We start from the raw sequence: 6615 nt of genomic DNA on the forward strand, positions 1-6615 counted from the left end.
TCATTTTCTACTTTGGTTGGGTAGTTCTCCTTGCATTTGTAAATCATAAAACTTGCTGTAGTCTTTAGCCTAATGACAATTTGGTATTACATCTAGGGCGATAACATAGTTAACTTAAAACTTTGCATTAAAGAAAACATCAAGGGATAGTATTTGAATTGTGGATATTTGTAAATTATGTTGGTTTTAGACATAGTTATAGTTATAGTTATATATGCGCTCTTATGATGATGTGATTGGGACTGTAAGTTTTTTTGTCACGTTTATCTGTTTGAAAAATAGATGAATTTATTGGCTTTCATTCCTGATAAATAATTCTTTCCTAATTTTATTCTTCCCTGCAAGAACCAAAATATAGACACGTTGTGCCAATTATTGCAAAGGCTTTGTTCTCATAGGAGCCTTCTAAACTACACAAAATTTGAGTTGTAAAGCATCATTTCTCAGTGGAGACTCAGGATATCATGCACATTTCTTCCTCCTTCCCATTTTTTTGTATGAAATAGATCATGTGACAAACGAAACAATGGTGTGGAGGTAGAAATGTGCACGATACCCTGACTCTCATGCACTAAGCAATTATGCTTTAGAATCAAGTTTTTTGTAGTTTAGAAGGCTCCTATGAGAGAAAAGCTTTTACAATAACTGGGATAGCTTGTCGAAATTTCTACATATCTTGGTCTCAATTTTGATGCAAATACATAGAAAGGTAAGGTGTTTTGGTCGCAATTTTGACACCAAACTAGTCACCTTTGATGTTGCTTATATGGCACTGGCATAGAAAAGTAAGGGGTTTTGGTCACAATTTAGATGCCAAATTGGTGTAGGTTTACATCGAAATTTTGACCAACGTTGCCCACAAATGAGGAAATAACAGTTCAGGTTGGACTAGGGAAATTGATGAAATTTGCATTAGTAAGTCCACCTTTATGAAGTCAAAATTTTGACACAGAATGTATGTGGCAAAAAATTGACCAAAAAAGACTGACAGCAAGCTTGGTTTCCTTATCGACCTACTCTTATCGACATTTCAACCTTTTCACATCAAAATTTAGGCCTAAATTTACTAGTGTAGTTTGCTTCATTACTTCATTCCATTTCATATTCACATCCATAGAATCCTTTAAGTATGGATTACTCATAGCCCTTTCTTGAAGGCATTTCACATACATTTTAGTGTAGATTCACATTTGCATATTTGCATTCATTTGTATTAGTTTGAAGGGATTCATTTATAGTTGTTTTTGGGAGAGCACATTTACATCCCTCACACTTAAGTACACCAACAAGGCCTCTTATGGATGCCCTTGTTGAGCTTCTTTAAGGTTGTTTGAGGACTCTTCTTTATTGGCTGTATTAGTTTTAAAACACAATATTAGTTAGTAGTTTTCTTGATTTTGATATTATGATATGCACATGCTACTAATTTCTCATTATTTACGTGTGCTTTTAGTATATTAGGTTTTCACACATACACCATAGCCACACATCATCAAATTGTACAATAAGACAAGTAGCATCATTCATGTCAAGATAAAATATATTACCTCTAGTCTAATCTCTGCTTCCAATTATTTTTCCATCAATGTCATAGATCTTAGCCTTCTTGTTATCAATTTCAACTTTTCATCTTAAACTATTCACTTATGACATACTCAACAGATTATAGTTAATTCCTTCTACATAGCAAGCATTTTCACATATTATCATGTCTATTAATCTTATTGATCCTTTTCATTTTATCAAACAAGGTGCATCATTACCAAATCTAACATTTTTTTCATTGTAATACTCAAGGGTAATGAACTTACTTTTGTCTCCATTCATATGATGTGAACATCCACTATCAACTATCCATCTATCACTTTTGTTCACATAAGATATCAATGCAATTGCCTTATCTATTAGAAACAATAGTCCACCAACATAACTAAGAGAGAGGGGTGAATAAATTATCCAATAATTAAAACATTTATCCACCTTAAATAATCTTAACCATTCAACCAAATTTAAAAACAACCATAACAAGATGTACATACACAATTACACCAGATATGTTAACTAGGGAAATGCTTGATCAAATGGAAAACCTCGATGGGAATGATGCCCACAAGATGATGTACTAGTATAAATTTTTCTTATTAGAGGATGGACACTGTTAGGAGTCTATTACAATATTTAGTATATATGAGTCCTTGTTAGGAGACTTTGAATCCTTGTTAAAAGATTCCAACCTTGTTAGGAGTTGTGCCAATCTTGTTACGAGTTGTAGAAGAATGAAGAACTCACTCTCCCAATAGCTTCTAAGGCAAGACCATTGAACTCATTGTCCAACTAATCTCTCAAGTATTCCTTCTAGAATAATTGTTTGTATTGTTCTTTAACTTCTTTCCTCTATCCTGTAAACCAAACCAATCATTGTCAAACCTTGTAGACTAGATCATGAACCTTAGATCCAAGTATCAAAATTTGGATCACACAATAAAACTTCAGCAACGAAGTTTCCTTCACCTTCACTCTTCTCTGCTTATCTTCACATTCCACTCTTTTTATTTCTTCCAATCATTCACTTTTCTTCATACATGATAAAGGAAAATGTCCTTCCTTTATATCAAATCCATACAACAATTCCTTGAGTCAGCCATTGCACCTTCTTAATTAATTATTATAGGACCACATTAACAACACATTACACTTAGTGATAAAATTAATCTTTCACCTTGTAACTTGAATAAATTTTCATACATGTAACATTATGATGATTGAGCTTAGTTATGTCATTTCTAAAATATCTTCTTTACATATTTAACTTTAGCTTCTTAGAATAATAAATCTACTAAGAGATATAAAAGGTTTACCAGAACATGCCTTTCTAAACTCTATCTTAGAATAGTCTTCACTAAAACTTTCATAACTTCTTCCAGACTTAATATCTTATGCTTCCAAGAATAGTTGCATATACTAGACACTTATTAGTATCTTGCTTTAACCTCTCTTAGTGAAAATGCTCAACTATCTACCCATGCCAACTTGATCTTTCCATTGTTCCCCTATCAAATACCACAAAAAATTGCTATGTTGACATCAATGACAAACACAGTCATGAATGTAACATTTCATCATGATAATGATATAATCATGTTTCTATAATACTCCCCCATATGAATATCATTGCCATTCATGCTTCCAAAAATCTCCACTTTTAGCATTGATGGCAACATAGATTGAAAACATCTAGTTCCAAGAATACCAACTGCAAAAGACTCTTAATATTTCTTCTCAAATCCTCTTCATCAACCATTCTTCCATATTGTACTTCTCTCATACTATTACTTCTACCAAACTATTTTTCTTCTGTACTTCTCCTACTATATTTCTCCCCAACTATTTTTGTTCTTCCAAACTATTTTTCATGTTGTACTTCTCCCCCATTGAAATCAATGTCAAAAGTTTTAGAAACCATCATTCTCTATAACAATTTTCTTTGACCTACTCAAGTGTCCAAAGATATTGTTAAAAACAACATCCAACAAGATTCCTAGATGACTCTATCCATCAAAGATACTCCCCCATGTAGGAAGCATCATCATTCAATCCAAATAAATAATAGTGCTTTGTTACATTGGACTAATTCACTCTTGCATCATCTACTCTAATGTAGAAAGGGGCATAACCCCTAGCATACCTTGCAAATACTCAAAAGTCTCTTTAAGAAGAGGCTTAGTGAAAATATTTGTGATCTACTCTTCAGTGCTTACATACACCAATCTAATTTTTGTTTCTACAACATTTTCTCTCAACATGTGATACTTGATAGAAATGAGCTTAGTCTTAGAATGCAACACTAGATTCTTTGACATATTCACTATGCTTGTGTTGTCACAGTGTATGACAATAGGTTCACTAAATTCTATCCTTATATCCTTCAACATCTGCTTCATCCAAAAAACTTGATTAGAACTATTTATTGCTAGAACATATTTTGCTTCTATTGTACTTTGTGAGGTACAATCCTTCTTTTGCTTAGCCGAGAGAAATCTTCCTCAAAGAAAGAAGGATCCACCACTAGTGCTCTTTCTATCATCCATACTACCTACCAAATTAGCATCAATATAAGCATATAAAGTGAAATCATTAGATCTATCATGCCACAATCCAAACTCTAGTGTTCATTTCAAATATCTAATTATCCTTTTGACTCTTGCATAATGTACTTCTCTAGGGTTATCTTGAAATCTTGCAACAATTCTAACTCCATTTGCTATATCTAGCCTTGTTTTAGTCAAATATTGCAATCCTCTGATCATAGATCTATACTTCTTCTGCTCAATACTAGGTGCCTCATCCTTTGTAGATAACTTGTGTCCAATTACCATAGGAGTTCGAATGGGTTTACATGTTTCCAAACCAAACCCTTTTAGTAGATCTTTTAAATACTTAGTTTGAGAAATAAAGATTCCTTCTTTTTCATAAAAAATTTGTAATCCTAGAAAATATTCTCCTCTCATGCTTATTTCAAATTCCTTCATTTCTTCTACAAACTTTTCACTTTCATCATCATTTCCTCCAAATATGATGTCATCAAAAAATATTACCAAAATCATCAATCCATCATCAATTTCTTTCCAATATAGATTACTATATGCCATACCTTTTCTATATCCAAGCTTTTTCAAATGCTTGTCCAACCTTGGATACCAAGTTCTAGGTGTTTGTTTGAAGCCATACAATTCTTTCTTCAATCTACATACTATGTCTGTGTCATTTTTTAAAGGACAACCTTCAGGATGTTCTATGTATACCTCTTCTTCAAGTTCTCCATTTAGAAATGATGACTTGACATCTTTTGAATTTATTATATGATGCATATGCTAAGAATAACTTTACTGCATCTATTATTTCCATAGGATCATCGATTTCATCATAGTCTATTCCTCCTTGTTCTGAGTAACCTTTACATACCAATCTTTCTTTTTTCTTACAACTTCACCTCATTCATTCATCTTGTTTCTAAATACCCATTTTGTTCCTATCACATTCGTGTCTATTGGTCTAGTGACCAATTTCCATGTCTCATTCTTCACTATCTGATATAATTCCTCTTTCATAGCTTGCTTGCAATAGTCATCTTTACATGCTTCATCTACATTCTTTGGTTCAACTTGAGATATCAAACTTAGTTCTTTATTGATTCTGCTTCTTTTCATCACACCTTTATCTCATCTTCTAATGATCTATTTGAGTGGATGATTCTTTTTCATACTCTTACCTAAAGTATTTGTTATCTCAACTCTTAGCTTTGGTGAAGGTTTAGAGCTTTGTTCCTACCTTATCTCTCCCTCATTCTGCAAATCATTATTATTTTAAAAGAATACTTCATCATTCCTTGGTTTAGTAACAACATTCTCATCATCTCAATTGTAGTCAACTATTATTTCTTGTATCCTAAATTTCTCATCAACTCTTACATTTGTGCTTTCCATAATAGTCTCAACTCTCAGATTATAACATCGATAAGCCTTGATTTTTAATGAATAACCAAGAAACTTGCCTTCATCACTTCTAGCATCAAAATAACCAATATCATCATCTCTTTTGATATAACACTTACTGCCAAAAATTTTGAAATACTTAACTGTAGGTGAGTGACCAAACCATAGGTCATAAGGGTTCTTATTTGTGTCTTTCCTAACTTGCACTTTGTTCATAGTGTAGACTATTGTATTCACAACTTTTCTCCAAAACATCTTGGATAGATCATTCTTAGCTAACATAGCTCCTATTGCTGACCTATTTCTTATCTCTACATTGCCATTTTTTCTAGGAGTTCTTGGAGCTAACAACTATCTTTTGATTCCATTGGCTTCACAAAAGATGTTAAACTCATTTGAATTAAATTATCCTCTTCTATCTGATCTTAAACATTTAATCTTTATACCTGATTCATTCTAAACCCTATTCTTGAATATTTTGAACTTATCAAATGCCTTAGATTTTTCTTGAAGAAATGCAACCCAAATCATTCTAGAAAAGTCATCAACTAAAATCATGAAAGACCTTTCACCATAGAATCCTTTAGTTTTTGTAGGACCACTAAGATCTGTATGTATAATCTTCAATTTTGCTATAGTAGTAAACTTCTTGCTGGAAAAATAAGTTATGTTATGCTTTGCCAATACACGCTCCTTGCAAATTATGTTAGTAGGCATTGCCATCTTAGGAAAATCTCTAACTACAAACATACTACTAGTCTTAACAATGTTGTCAAAGTTTATATAATAAAATATCTTATACCATAACCAACTTTCATCTACTTTTGCAACCAAAAATGTCATTTTAGTAGGACTCAACTAAAATATATTACCTCTAGATGTGGTTCCTATTCTAATTACCTTTCCATCTTATTCTCTCATATACATGTCTTTTTCTATGAACTATAATTGATAACCTTTATCCACTAGTTTTCCAACACTCAAAAGATTTTGTTTCAAACCATAAACAAAATATACATCCTTGATGTTAGTCTTATCATCAAGAGTTATAGATCTAATACCTTTAACTTGGCATGCTGCATTTTTTCCAACTTTGGCAATGCCTCCACCATGAATTTTGAAG

Source organism: Cupressus sempervirens, chromosome 2, assembly GCF_028749045.1.
Source record: "Cupressus sempervirens isolate cs-2001-9-10 chromosome 2, ASM2874904v1, whole genome shotgun sequence".
Taxonomy (NCBI): Eukaryota; Viridiplantae; Streptophyta; class Pinopsida; order Cupressales; family Cupressaceae; genus Cupressus; species Cupressus sempervirens.